This window comes from Oncorhynchus nerka, linkage group LG19, assembly GCF_034236695.1.
Source record: "Oncorhynchus nerka isolate Pitt River linkage group LG19, Oner_Uvic_2.0, whole genome shotgun sequence".
In the NCBI taxonomy this organism is placed as follows: Eukaryota; Metazoa; Chordata; class Actinopteri; order Salmoniformes; family Salmonidae; genus Oncorhynchus; species Oncorhynchus nerka.
In genome coordinates this window covers 17,367,595-17,382,511 of record NC_088414.1, presented here as the reverse complement: position 1 = coordinate 17,382,511, position 14,917 = coordinate 17,367,595, and the positions used below count along the sequence as shown (strand labels likewise).

At 43.9% G+C, this 14,917-nt stretch overlaps 1 protein-coding gene across 1 annotated transcript in view; it reads right to left on the bottom strand.

Annotated features, from left to right (window-relative positions):
- Nucleotides 1-6,950, bottom strand: part of LOC115101119 (RIMS-binding protein 2-like) — a 94,697-nt gene extending 87,747 nt beyond the window's left edge. Inside the window, 1 exon segment of the mRNA XM_029620338.2 lies at nt 6,811-6,950. The gene's annotated coding sequence lies outside the window, so the exon portion shown is untranslated.
- Nucleotides 6,951-14,917: the final 7,967 nt, after the last annotated feature.

The window sequence follows — 14,917 nt, the reverse complement described above, 5'->3', positions numbered from 1 at the left end:
ATATCACTAGCCACTTTAAACAATGCTACCTTATATAATGTTACTTACCCTACATTATTCATCTCATATGCATACGTATATACTGTACTCTACATCATCGACTGCATCCTTATGTAATACATGTATCACTAGCCACTTTAACTATGCCACTTTGTTTACTTTGTCTACATACTCATCTCATATGTATATACTGTACTCGATACCATCTACTGTATGCTGCTCTGTACCATCACTCATTCATATATCCTTATGTACATATTCCTTATCCCCTTACACTGTGTATAAGACAGTAGTTTTAGAATTGTTAGTTAGATTACTTGTTGGTTATCACTGCATTGTCGGAACTAGAAGCACAAGCATTTCGCTACACTCGCATTAACATCTGCTAACCATGTGTATGTGACAAATAAAATTTGATTTGATTTGATTTTGATTTGATTTTTGATTTGACCTTTCAGCAGGACAATAGCCCAACACACAACTCCAAATCTACACTGGAGATGCTTACAAAGAAAACAGTGAATGTTCCTGAGTGGCCGAGTTACAGTTTTGCTTAAATCTACTTGAAAATCTAAGGCAAGACCTGAAAATGTTTGCATAGGAAAGCTTGAAGAATTATGAAAAGAAAAGCAAGCCGGGCATGGAAAGCTCTATGTAATACATTTTGAATTCAGGGTGTAACACAATAAAATGTGGAATAAGTCAAGGGAATATTTGCTGAAGGCACTGTGAGCAATATGTTTGGAACATCGAATCGCAATATATATATATATATATATTTTTTTTTAAACCTCTATTTTACTAGGCAAGTCAGTTAAGAACAAATTCTTATTTTCAATGACGGCCTAGGAACAGTGGGTTAACTGCCTGTTCATTGGCAGAACGACAGATTTGTACCTTGTCAGCTCGGGGATTCGAACTTGCAACCTTTCGGTTACTAGTCCAACGCTCTAACCACTAGGCTACCCTGCCGCCCCATATATCGTATTGCCACCAAAGTATCGTGACAATATCGTATCTTGAGGTCCCTGGCAATTCCCAGCCCTAGTTGGTAGGTAGGTAGTTATATATTTAAACTGACCTTTCAATTACTTAGCCTATGTGCCAGCAATGAGCTCTCTGCTCTGCCTCCAATTTGATTATGGGTTGGCTCAGTCTGTTCAGATCTGGATCAAGTCTGCTTTGATTAATGCCGACACAAACCTTGCTGCCCAGCTGAACTCAGTGCCATGGCTGGCTACATCAATGATGAATATAAACGCTGGATTGCTGATGCAATGTATTGGCCATTGAGATGCTTTGAAGCCACAGGTCAGTCATATTGGCACTCCCCAGTAGGAGCAGTCTTCCATAGGAATAAATGGAATTCTACAGTATTTATTTATTTGTGAATTTTTACCCCTTTTTCTCCCCAATTTCGTGGTTTCGAATTGTTTTAGTAGCTACTATCTCGTCTCATCGCTACAACTCCCGTACGGGCTCGGGAGAGTCGAAGGTTGAAAGTCATGCATCCTCCAATACACAAACCAAGCAAGCCGCACTGCTTCTTAACACAGCGCGCATCCAACCCGGAAGCCAACTGCACCAATGTGTCGGAGGAAACACTGCACCTGGCAACCTTGGTTAGCGTGCACTGCACCTGGCTCCGCCACAGGAGTCGCTGGTGCGCGATGAGACAAGGATATCCCTACCGGCCAAGCCCTCCCTAACCCAGACGACGCAAGGCCAATTGTGCGTCGCCCCACGGACTTCCCGGGCGCGGCCGGTTGCGACAGAGCCTGGGCGCGAACCCAGAGTCTCTGGTGGCACAGATGGCGCCCTTAACCACTGCACCACCCGGGAGGCCCTTGGAATTCTACAGTATTTAAATTAAATTCTTCAAGGCCATACAGTTCCAGTCAAGTTTGGACACACCTACTACTCATTCAAGGGTTCTTCTTTGTTTTTACTATGTTCCACATTGTAGAATAATAGTGAAGACATCAAAACAAGGAAATAACACATTTGAAATCATGTAGTAACCAAAAAAGTGTCAAACGAATCAAAATATAGTTTATATTTGAGATTCTTCAAAGTAGCCACCCTTTGCCTTGATGAGATCTTTGCACACTCTTGGCATTCTCTCAACAAGCTTCACCTAGAATGCTTTTCCAACAGTCTTGAAGGAGTTCCAACATATGCTGAGCAATTGTTGGCTGCTTTTCCTTCATTCTGTGGTCCAACTCACCCCAAACCATCTCAACTGGGTTGAGGTCAGGTGATTGTGGAGGCCAGGTCATCTGATGCAGCACTCCATCACTCTCCTTCTTGGTCAAATAGACCTGGATGTGTTGGGTCATTGTCCTGTTGAAAAACAAATTATAGTCCCACTAAGTGCAAACCAGATGGGATGGCGTATCGCTGCGGAATGCTGTGGTAGCCATGCTGGTTAAGTGTGCCTTGAATTCTAAATAAATCAGAGACAGCGTCACTGCCAACGCACCTCCACACCATCGCACCTCCTCCTCCATGCTTCACGGTGGGAACCACACATGCGGAGATCATCCATTCATCTACTCTGCGTCTCCGAAAGACACAGCGGTTGGAGCCAAAAATGTCCAACTTGGACTCATCAGACCAAAGGACAGATTTACACCGGTCTAATGTCCATTGCTCATGTTTCTTGGCCCAAGCAAGTCTCTTTTTCTTATTGGTGTCCTTTAGTAGTGGTTTCTTTGCAGCAATTCGACCATGAAGGCCTGATTCACGCAGTCTCCTCTGAACAGTTGATGCTGAGATGTGTATGTTACTTTAACTCTGTGACGCATTTATTTGGGCTACAATTTCAGAGGCTAGTAACCAGTGGTGTAAAGTACTTATTAAGTAAAAATACTTTAAAGTACTACATAAGTCGTTTTTTGGGGTATCTGTACTTTACATTTTTGGCAACTTTTACTTCACTATATTCCTATAGAAAATAATGTACTTTTTACTCAATTTTCCAATTCACACATTTATCAAGAGAACATTACTAAACACAAATGGTCCATCAATTAAAAAAAACAAGAAATTTGTGCCGTCTGGTTTGTTTAATATAAGGAACTTGAAATGGCTTATAATTTTCTTTTTACTTTTGATACTAATAACATTTTAGCAATTCCATTTGCTTTTTATACTTAAGTATATTGAAAACCAAATACTTTTAGACTTTTACTCAAGTAGTATTTAACTGGGTGACTTTCACTTGAGTCATTTTCTATTATGGTATCTTTACTTTTACTATAGTTGAGTACTTTTTCCAACACTGCTGGTAACTCTAATGAATTTATCCTCTGCAGCAGAGGTAACTCTGGGTCTTCGTTTCCTGTGACTGTCCTCATGAGAGCCAGTTTCATTCTTGCGATTTATGGTTTTTGCGACTGCACTTGAAGACTCTTTCAAAGTTCTTGAAATGTTCCAGATTGACTGACCTTCATGTCAATCATGTATTTTTAAAAATTGTATATATATATATATATATATATATATTTTTTTTTTTAGCTCACATAATATAATTTAAAAGTATACATTAACGTGTCTGTAATAGAATAAATGTGCTAAAACAAACCTAGACATGTATAAATGCATTTATATAGCTTCCCCCCAAAAAATGTAAATGGTGGGGGAGTGCCAAGATGGAGGCAAGGTGGCTTCAACACAGCCCACCATATTAGTCATCTAATGTATATATAAATCCTTGGGCTACACCCAGAATGCATGGGACTTGTTATAGGAGTGGTGGGGCTTGGTAAATAAAGTGTGTGTGTGGGGGGGGGTAAAGTAGGATCCATACAAATTGTGCAAAGGAGGGGCGGGGGGGGGCAAACACTCAATCCTTTGCTCCTTTGCCTAATTAACCCAACATTTTATGGGTAACTCCTTTCTGTCACCATACTGCTACTGTGTCTCTCATTGTGGAATAGAAGAATCATGTCGGCCCTGTACATTTTTTCCTCCCTCTATGAAAACGGGGCTGTACTTTTAGCAGTCTCCCGGAGAGGATAATGGATTTATGGAGGCTGCCTGAGAGATAGAGAGAGAAACAGCTAAAAGAGGTCTGCTCTGCCTGGGTCAAATTCAATTAGGGAGGATGGAGACCTCAGCCAAAGCAGACTGTGACGAAAATCTCTTTAGGAACCCTTCGTCAAAACAATATGAATTTCCTGGGGGTGAGTTTAATGGGATCTAATAGGATTGCAATGTACTGAATTTGAATGGGATATGTTAACCCTGTGATTTTGTCTTCATGCATTTGAATAACACACATTAGTGATGCAAATTATGACCCTGACACTACACTGTCATTAGCCTTTACTGTTAATTCGCCGTTGTTCCAGTGAGCGTCCACATTGTTCTTATCATGAGGACTATCATTCCAGGGGCTGTGCCCGGGGCTCGCACAGTGGAGGTGTTGCCATGGGAATGGTGTCCGGAAAGATGGCTGTCGCCTTTTAGCGGGAGCCCTCCTTAAAGACACACAGAAGGTCATTTCTCACCCAGGGTCCACTCCTGCCATGCCCTGTCCAACACAGAGGGTCGCCAGGCAACAAGCAACAGTGCTTCAGCAGCCCTCTCTGTCACGAGATACACAAAAGTATGTGGACAACCCTTCAAATTAGTGGATTCAACTATTTCAGCCACACACATTGCTGGCAGGTGTATAAAATCGAGCACACAGCTTTCCAATTTCCATAGACAAACATTGGCAGTAGATTGGCATTACTGAAGAGCTCAGTGACTTTCAAAGGGGCACCGTCATAGGATGTCACCTTTCCAACAAGTATGTTCGTCAAATTTCTGCCCTGCTAGAGCTACCCGGTCAACTGTAAGTTCTGTTATTATGAAGTGGAAACATCTAGGAGCAACAACAGCTCAGCCGCGAAGTGGGAGATCACACAAGCTCACAGAATGGGACCACCGAGTGCTAAAGCGTGTAAAAAATCACTAACTACCGAGTTCCAAACTGCCTCTGGAAGCAACGTCTGCACAATAACTGTTTCTCGGGAGCCATGCGCAATGCCAAGCATCGACTGGAGTTGTGTAAAGCTTACCACCAGACTATGGAGCAGTGGAAACATGATCCAATGGATCAGGTGAGCCCTTACTATGTAAAAAGCTTTGATTACCTCAGTAGGTAGAAAGTTGCTATATAAATCTAATTAATATATACATGCAACTGCCAAAATAAAGAAACACTTGAGTAAATGAGGGATACAAAGTATATTGAAAGCAGCAATTAACATCCCATCATGCTTAGGGTTATTAGGATCACCATTAGCTGTTGCAAAAGCAGCAGCTACTCTTCCTGGGGTCCACACAACATGAAACCTGACATAATACAGAACATGAATAGAAAAGAACAGCTCAAGGACAGAACTACATTTTTTTAAAGGCACACGTAGCCTACATATTAATACATACACACAAACTATATAGGTCAAATAAGAGGCGTTGTGCCGTGAGATGTTGCTTTATCTGTTTTTTGAAACCAGGTTTGCTGTTAATTTGAGATGGAACGGAGTTCCATGCAATAATAGCTCTATATAATACGGTTCGCTTTCTTGAATATGCATCCATACACATTAGGGTCAGGTATAAAACGCCCAGTTGCCCATTATTTTGGCTAACATGGCTAGAAGAATAAATCTCAGTAAATCTCAATTGGAAAGAGGGGTCTCAAAAAAGGATAGAGGATTTAAAGGGTGTATGTGCCAAGGCACATTGAAGCTGGTTCTGATTTGATTTGATTTGATTTGAGTTTTTCCTTTATTTTGGCAGTTACCTGTATACAATCCAGCATGTCATAACACATAGAAAACCAGTCGCTGTCACTTTAACACATCCCCACTCTAACAACCCAGCCTCTGGTGACTCATCATCCATTACATTTCACACAGCTGGAACAGGAAAGCATTCCTCCTGCACAAGGACCATGGAGTTACGAAATGAAACGTGCACACAACAATGTGGATGTGTTAACAGGTGATGCACATACACTCCAACACATACACATATGCATACAGTGCATACACAATAGTGAACCACGTTAAATTACCATGAGAGCATTAAGATACTGGACAGACGTGACAGCTGATCATCAAGTCATATGGATGCCAGAAAGCATGTTCCGGGATTTAGGCCTAAGCGTGTTGGCCAATGACAAGCCAATATTGTGTGTACAAGTAAGTACCCATCTCTGCCTTCTCCACCTCACATCTCCATTGGGTGAAATTGATTTGGAACAAGTGAGGCTTGCAACAGCAAGCAGCCATTACGGTCTGTCAGTTTCCCTTTACCAATCTGTCCCTATCGTGCTAGTGGGCCTGTTGCCAGGGTAACGGCTTTTGCACCTTCACCCCTGGGACCAGGGTGAGCCCCAGAGGACTTCCTCCCCTTCCCCTGTTCTCCTCTGCTCTTCTCTTCACCTCCATATCTTACACACTAACCTGACTGCACAATACACAGTGGCACGACAAACCGCACAACATCTGCTATGCATGAGAGCTTGCCATAAAGACCTATTTGCCAATAAGGAACGAAACATAAACTCGCTAGTCTATACAATAGACATACTCTGAGCACAAATATTGTGATCAAAATAAATGCAGTTAAGAGTATGATAAATCACTGCCTTGAAGGCCCAAACTGAGGGTAATCGGGATAGATGTAGACTGATCAAAAACACAGATATGGTGTAATATGCTATAGATGGCCCATAACAAAACACCTTTTAGTGATTGAGCGCTGTCTGGGCTAGTTGTGTGGAGGAGAGAGGAGAAAGTCCAGACTCACCAGTGTTATGTACTGCTGTTTCTCCTGGCGAAGGGTAGACACCTCAAGCTTTAGGGCTCGGTTTCTATCCTCCAGAAGGCGGAAGAGGCTGACGTTGTGGGATGAAAGAACTGTGGAGTGCAGGGGAGTAACCTCATGTCTCAGCTGCAAGAGAAGGAGGGAAAGATATACGCTAGCCAGCAGTCTTATCCTGAATCTCCATGCAAGCTTTTGAAAGAGGAAGCTGAATAGGCTTGGGTCTGGTCAGTATTTGAATGGGAGACAACCTGGGGGAAAAAAACAGGGTGGGGGTGTTCTAGATTTAGAGGGCCACTAATACAGAGTGACAAACTCCTCCATCTGGTCTAAGGAGACCCCATTGCCCAAGAGCAAAGGGTGCCATCCCTTAAACCAAGGACATAATACATGCCATACCCCAAATGAACGTTTTTAGCATCCCCCAGTGCTACAGTGCATATTATTTATGTAAGACAACTGTACAGGAAGACATAGGAGATGAGATGATTTCATAATTGCCAGTCTCACATGATGACATGTGTGCCCAGGCATAGGTACTCCCCAGGAACTGTCATACAGCAGGGAGGGGATAGGGTTGTGGCTGTGGCTGCATGGAACTAGGGATCCAGGGCAGTTTGACGGGACAGCTGACTCAAGGGAACACTAATGCTGCCTCTGTCCCTGTCTGCTGAAATTAGCCACGCTCCAGTGGACACGTCTCCCCCATGACTCTGTCTAAACACTCCATCCCCTCAGGGTGTGTGTGTGTGTGTGTGTGTGTGTGTGTGTGTGTGTGTGTGTGTGTGTGTGTGTGTGTGTGTGTGTGTGTGTGTGTGTGTGTGTTAATGGTAGTTGATGAGCAAACGGATATATCCCTCAGACCCGTTCACCCCACACAGCTCTGTGGAAGGAAAAAGGGAGGGGGCCGGCCGGGCCGAAAAGACATCCAGGCCTCTCACAAAGCATTATGGGGGAATGATATAGGGCTGAAAGTTGGTCAGCTGCAGTTTGAAATCCCTAGTGAGGTGTAGTGCTCCTGTTGAGCCCCTAAGCGAGGCACTTAGCCGGCTCAGGCACTCCAATATCTAGAGATATAAAAAGCAACGTATCCACCTAGACAAAAGCAACCTGTAGAGCACTACTTTGAAAGCCTCCCTGTACGATGTAATGGCTCTGTCTTCCTGTTCTGTTTCATGCCCACTCACATCTTTCTCTTTGAAATGTTTAATGACCATAGTGTATAATGAGAAAAATGTGTCTGAAAGACAAGCTTGTCAGAATATCCATTTAGTCTCCCTAAAAGCTTTTCAGATAAATAGCTTTGGTCCCTCAGTGACCTCTGATCAGAAGGTCTTCCAACCACATGAACCAAGTCACGAAAACACCAAGAGCCAAGACCACAGGTGTGTGTTTTATTTGGGCTATTTGTTATTTAATTCCTAGGATATGAATGTGTTTGGGATCTTAAACTGAACCATCCAGGGGAGGATTTCCTAATCCTGACATACACACACGCTGCTGTGCAAATCACTAACACTTACCATTGGAAGACTGTTTGTCAACCATCCAGCTGGTACCCACACACAACAGCCCCTCTGACAGATAGACCAACAGCCACAACACCAACCAGGAAACCAGGCAGGAAGCCAGCCAGACAAACCTGCGGATAAGCCAACCAGCTCATATAGCAGAAGAGTGGCAGATGGACACATTCGCGAGACATCTGATTCACAAGCCATTAAGACCAGAGAGAGGGTCGTTCCATGTCTTTTCAGCAAGCCATGACACCCCCAATCTCAGATTGTTCTGAAATTGTTTCTGTAGTTATAAACAAAGAAGATTAGCATTCAAGCAACATTATTTTGTTGCAATGTATTTGATCTCTGAGAAATTAAGCTAATTGACTGCACTGAAATTGGCCACTTTAAATGATAGGATTCAAATATTTAATAAATATAGTACATAACATCTGATTTTGACTCCCAAAATTCTAATAATGAGTAAGATATAAGGATTCCAAAGAAAGCCACCCACGGACCCAATTCTGTCGCCCCCAGCCTCGAACTCAGGCCCTGTGTGTAGATAACTGACCATCTCTGCCCATTCATCGCCATGTACCCGTTGTTGTTGTCTTAGCTGTTTACCCGTTGTTGTCTCACCAGTTGTTGTCTTAGCTCTCCCAATCAACACCTGTGATTGCTTTATGCCTCTTTCTAATGTCCATATACCTTGTATACTGTTTAGGGTAGCTCTCATTGTTTTATTTTACTGCTGAGCCCCTCGTCCTGCTCAACATGCCTCAGATAGCCCCCTTGTCCCACTCCCCACACATGCGGAGACCACACCTAGCTTAACTGGTGCCTCCAGAGATGCAACCTCTCTCATCATCACACAATCCCTAGATTTACCCCCACCCCCAATGACCCTACCATACCCTTGTCTGTACACTATGCCCTGAATCTATCCTATAACGCCCAGAAATCTGCTCCTTTAATTCTATGTTCCCAAAGCACTAAACGATCAGTTCATATAGCCTTTAGCCATACCCTCATCCTACTCCTCCTCTGTTCCTCTGATGATGTAGAGGTTAACCCAGGCCCTGTGTGTCCCCAGGCGCTCTCATTTGTTGACTTCTGCAACCGTAAAAGCCTTGGGTTCATACATGTTAACATCATGTATCGCAAAATTTGCTTTACTGCTTTAGCACACTCCACAAACCCTGATATCCTAGCTGTGCCTGAATCCTGGCCTAGGAAGGCCACCAAAATGTCTGATATTTCCATCCCCAATTACAACATTTTCCGTCAAGACAGAACTGCTAAAGGGGGCGGAATTGCAATCTACTGTAGAGATTGCCTGCAGAGTTCTGTCATACTATCCAGGTCGATGCCCAAACAGTTCGAGCTTCTACTTTTAAAGATCCATCTCTCCAGAAATAAGTCCCTCACAATTTCCGCTTGTTATAGACCCCCCCAGCTCCCAGCTGTGCCCCCCATCTATCGTCAGAGTTCGTACTGCTAGGTGACCTAAATTGGGATATGCTTAACACCCCGGACGTACTACAATCTAAACTAGATGCACTCATCTCACACAAATGATCAAGGAACCTACTAGGTACAACCCCAAATCCGTAAACATGGGCACCCTCATAGATATCATCCTGACCAACTTGCCCTCTAAATACACCTCTGCTGTTTTCAACCAAGATCTCAGCGATCACTGCCTCATTGCCTGCCTCCGTGGTCAAACGGCCAACCCTCATCACTATCAAACACTCCCTAAAATACTTCTGCGAGCAGGCCTTTCTAATCAACCTGGCCCGGTTACCCTGGAAGGATATTGACCTCATCCCATCAGTAGAGGATGCCTGGTTATTCTTTAAAAGTGCTTTCCTCACAATCTTAAATAAGCATGCCCCTTTCAAAAAATGTAGAACTAAGAACAGATATAGCCCTTGGTTCACTCCAGATTTGACATCCCTTGAACAGCACAAAAACACCCTGTGGCGTTCTGCACTAGCATCGAATAGTTCCCGCGATATGCAACCTTTCAGGGAAGTCAGGAACCAATACACACAGTCAGTTAGGAAAGCAAAGCTTTTTCAAACAGAAATTTGCATCCTGCAGCGCTAATTCCAAAAAGTTTTGGGACACCGTAAAGTCCATGGAGAATAAGAGTACCTCCTCCCAGCTGTCCACTGCACTGAGACATGGAAACACTGTCACCACTGATAAATACCCGATAATCAAGAATTTCAATAAGCATTTCTCTACGGCTGGCCATGCTTTTCACCTGGCTACCCCAAACCCGGCCAATAGCACCCCCCCGAAGCAACTGGCCCAAGCCCTCCCCCCCCGCTTCTCCTTCACCCAAACCAGACAGCTGATGTTCTGAAAGAGCTGCAAAATCTGGATCCCTACAAATCAGCTGGGCTAGACAATCTGGAACCTCTCTTCCTAAAATTATCCACCGCCATTGTTGCAACCCCTATTACTAGTCTGTTCAAACTCTCTTTCGTATCGTCTGAGATTCCTAAAGATTGGAAAGCGGCAGCGTTCATCCCCCTCTTCAAAGGGGGAGATACTCTAGAACCAAACTGTTGCAGACCTATATCCATCCTGCTCTTGCCCTGCCTTTCTAAAGTATTTGACAGCCAAGTGAACAAACAGATCACCAACCATTTCGAATCCCACCTTACCTTCTCCGCTATGCAATCTGGTTTCCATGCTGATCACGGGTGCACCTCAGCGACACTCAAGGTCCTAAACAATATCATCACCGCCATCGATAAAAGACAGAACTGTGCAGCCATCTTCATCTACCTGGCCAAGGCTTTCGACTCTGTCAATCACCGTATTCTTATCGGCAGACTCAACAGCCTTGGTTTCTCTAATGACTGCCTCGCCTGGTTCACTAACTACTCCTCAGACAGAGTTCAGTGTGTCAAATGGGAAGGCCTGTTGTCCGGACCTCTGGCAGTCTCTCTGGGGCTGCCACAGGGTTCAATTCTTGGGCCGACTCTTCTCTGTATATATCAATGACGTCGCACTTCTTTGATCCACCTCTACGCAGACGACACCATTCTGTATACATCTGGCCCTTCTTTGGACACTGTGTTAACAAACCTCCAAACAAGCTTCAACGCCATCCAACACTCCTTCAGTGGCCTCCAATTGCTCTTAAATGCTAGTAAAATTAAATGAATGCTCTTCAACCGATAGCTGCCCGCACCTGCCCGCCCGACTAGCATCACTACTCTGGACGGTTCTGAATATGTGGACATCTATATATACCTAGGTGTCTGGCTAGACTGTAAACTCTCCTTCCAGACTCGCATTAAGCATCTCCAATCCAAAGTTAAATCTAGAATTGACTTCCTATTTCGCAACAAAGCATCCTTCACTCATACTGCCAAACATACCCTCGTAAAACTGACTATCCTACCGATCCTTGACTTCAGCGATGTCATTTACAAAATAGCCTCCAACACTCTACTCAGCAAATTGGATTCAGTCTATCACAGTGACATCCGTTTTGTCACCAAAGCCCCATATACTACCCACCACTGCGACCTGAATGCTCTTGTTGGCTGGTCCTCGCTACATATTCGTCGCCAAACCCACTGGCTCCAGATCATCTATAAGTCTTTGCTAGGCAAAGCTCTGCCTTATCTCAGCTCACTGGTCACCATAGCAACACCCATCCATAGCACGCACTCCAGCAGGTATATTTCACTGGTCATCCCCAAAGCTAACACTTCTTTGGCCGCCTTTCTTTCCAGTTCTCTGCTGCCAATGACTGGACCGAATTGCAAAAATCACTGAAGTTAGAGACATATCTCCCTCACTAACTTTAAGCGTCAGCTGTCAGAGCAGCTTACCGATCGCTGCAGCTGTGCACAGTTCATCTGTAAATAGCCCATCCAACCAACTACCTACCTCATCCCCATATTTGTTTTTCTGCTCTTTTGCAAACCAGTATTTCTACTTGCACATCCTCATCCGCAACTATATCACTCCAGTGTAAATTGCTAAATTGTAATTACTTCGCCACTATGGCCTATTTATTGCCTTACCTCCTTACTTAATTTGCACACACTGTATACAGATTTTTCTATTGTGTTATTGACTTATTTGTTTATCCCATGTGTAACTCTGTGTTGTTGTTTTTGTCGCACTGCTTTGCTTTATCTTGGCCAGGTCGCAGTTGTAAATGAGAACTTCTTCTCGACTGGCCTACCTGGTTAAATAAAGGTGAAATAAAAATAAAATAAAATGGTTTTTTCCCCTGTTCAGAGAAATTAGTAATTGAAGTTGTTATATTTAGGTCCCATCCTACATCCTGATATGACCAGATTCTGACCAAAGATGGTGCTGTTCCTGCTATTAGGTGTGATTTTGTTTATTCCCCCCCACCCCAAATGTTATAGGGATAGTTCACCCAAATTACAAAGTTATATATTGATTTCCTTACCTTGTAAGCAGTCTATGGACAAGGTACAACAGCACCCCATGCTTTGATTTTGTTTACCTGGACACTGTTTCAAATGTATGTCTATATAAGTATGTTCACGCTTCATATCCTAATCATCTCAGGTAACATACACAATACATTTTTAGATACTTTGGGATGATTTGAACATTAAGTGTAACAATGCAAATATTAGGTACCATTAACTTGCATTGGATTTGTGCCACAAATGCTAAAAAAGTTTGAAGCAGTGGACAACAAAACCAAAGCACGGGTTGCTATCGAACCTTGTCCATAGACTGCATACAGGGCAAGGAAACCAATATGTCATACACCCAATCAGAAAACCAGCCAGCCAGGCTGGAAGAAACAGGCTTCAAGACCATTCAGATAGCCAGATATTCTAACCATGATTTTTAGCTCGCAGTGAATGTAGCCAGATGCTTCGACACAATGCCAGGCAGCAATTCTACCACTAGCCCAACTACTTCAGAGAGATAACTAGTCTACCAATTAGCCAAAATATAATTGGAAGTCTCTCAACATCCCTATGAGAAGCTAGAAGGCTGAACTATTCTGTCCATCACGCAGAGGTTGATTTTGGAGAAACTACAGTGCTATCAAGGCATTCATGAGTCTGATTGTGTCCCAAACGGCACCCTATTCCCAATATTGCACTACTTTTGACCAGAGCCCAAGTAGTGCAGTATATCGGGATAAGTGTACCATTTGGGACATAGCCTGTGATGGTTGTAATGAAGTGAAACCCAGTGAAAGCCAACCTCAGCGCAGATGGACTGGAATGGAGTGAGTTGGAAAAAACCTGAGGTCTGTTAGCTGCAACATCCAATGTGCTAAATGTCAACCTCAATAACGCCACCTTTAGCACCCACTGTGACCTTGACACGCTACTATACTAACACAGCCTGTGGGGGCGTTCTATCTCTCACTCTCTCTCCATTTCTTATCTTTTGAAAGCAATACCAACTAGTCACATGCTACCACACACAGATATTCACTCTGAGTCATCACACACTCGCACACTCAATGGCTTCGTCGACAAAAATTATATTTTTACCTGGTCAAATCTGCTCAGGTATATTCAACTCTGCTTTACCGACCCAGTTCCACCCATCCTACCTCCCTAGGCATGAGGAAGCCTCACCCAGCCTATACTCTTCCCACTCCCTCCACAGCCCATGCCAAGTCCTGCTGGCACCAGCCAACCCAGTTAAATGGCATATGGCACTGGCAAACCCCACACTGCCTTGCCCTGCCATGGCTAGCTCCATTTAGCCCTAAACAGAAGCACAAAAGCCTGCACGGTCCTACAGACTAACATGTTTAGACCCATGCATGTAGCCTAGCCAAGCTCTCCACAGGCCTTCCCAGCTCCATGGAGCCATGGTCCTGTCTAATGTAGCTACTCAGCCTGGCCCAGCCTAGGCTAGAGTGTTTCCGCTGCAGTCCCAGCCATAGCAGTTTTCATAACAGCAGAGTAGAGCTGAGGAGGGGCTCACAGCAGACACGTCGCTCTCTCGGCAACACAGAAGTATCGCCCACGCAAACAAGTCAATAGGCAACCGTGTACAAATAACAAACACACACGTAAGCGTGCTAGCACACACACACCTGGTTAGTCGTGATATATTCCTCTTCAGTGGATTGAAGAGGGAAGTCACGGATAACATCTGGTTTATGATGCAAGTGCAACTATGTACATGGTCAATGAACACTGGTCACTTGAATAATGTTTACATGCTGTTTTACCCAGTTTATATGTATATACAGTATTCTAGTCAAGGCTAATCCTATATAACTACTGCTGCACAGAACTTTTCTAATCATATACTGGCCATACTGTCTTCACACTCCATTATAAACACTACATGACCAAAAGTATGTGGACACCTGCTTGTCGAACATCTCATTCCAAAATCATGGGCATTAATATGGAGTTGGTTCCCCCTTTGCTGCTATAACAGCCTCCACAATTTCTGGGAAGGCTTTCCACTAGATGTTGGAACATTGCTGGAAGAGCATTAGTGAGGTCGGACCCTGATGTTGGGCGATTAGGCCTGGCTCTCAGTCCGCGTTCCAATTCATCTCAAAGGTGTTCGATAGGGTTGAGATCAGGGCT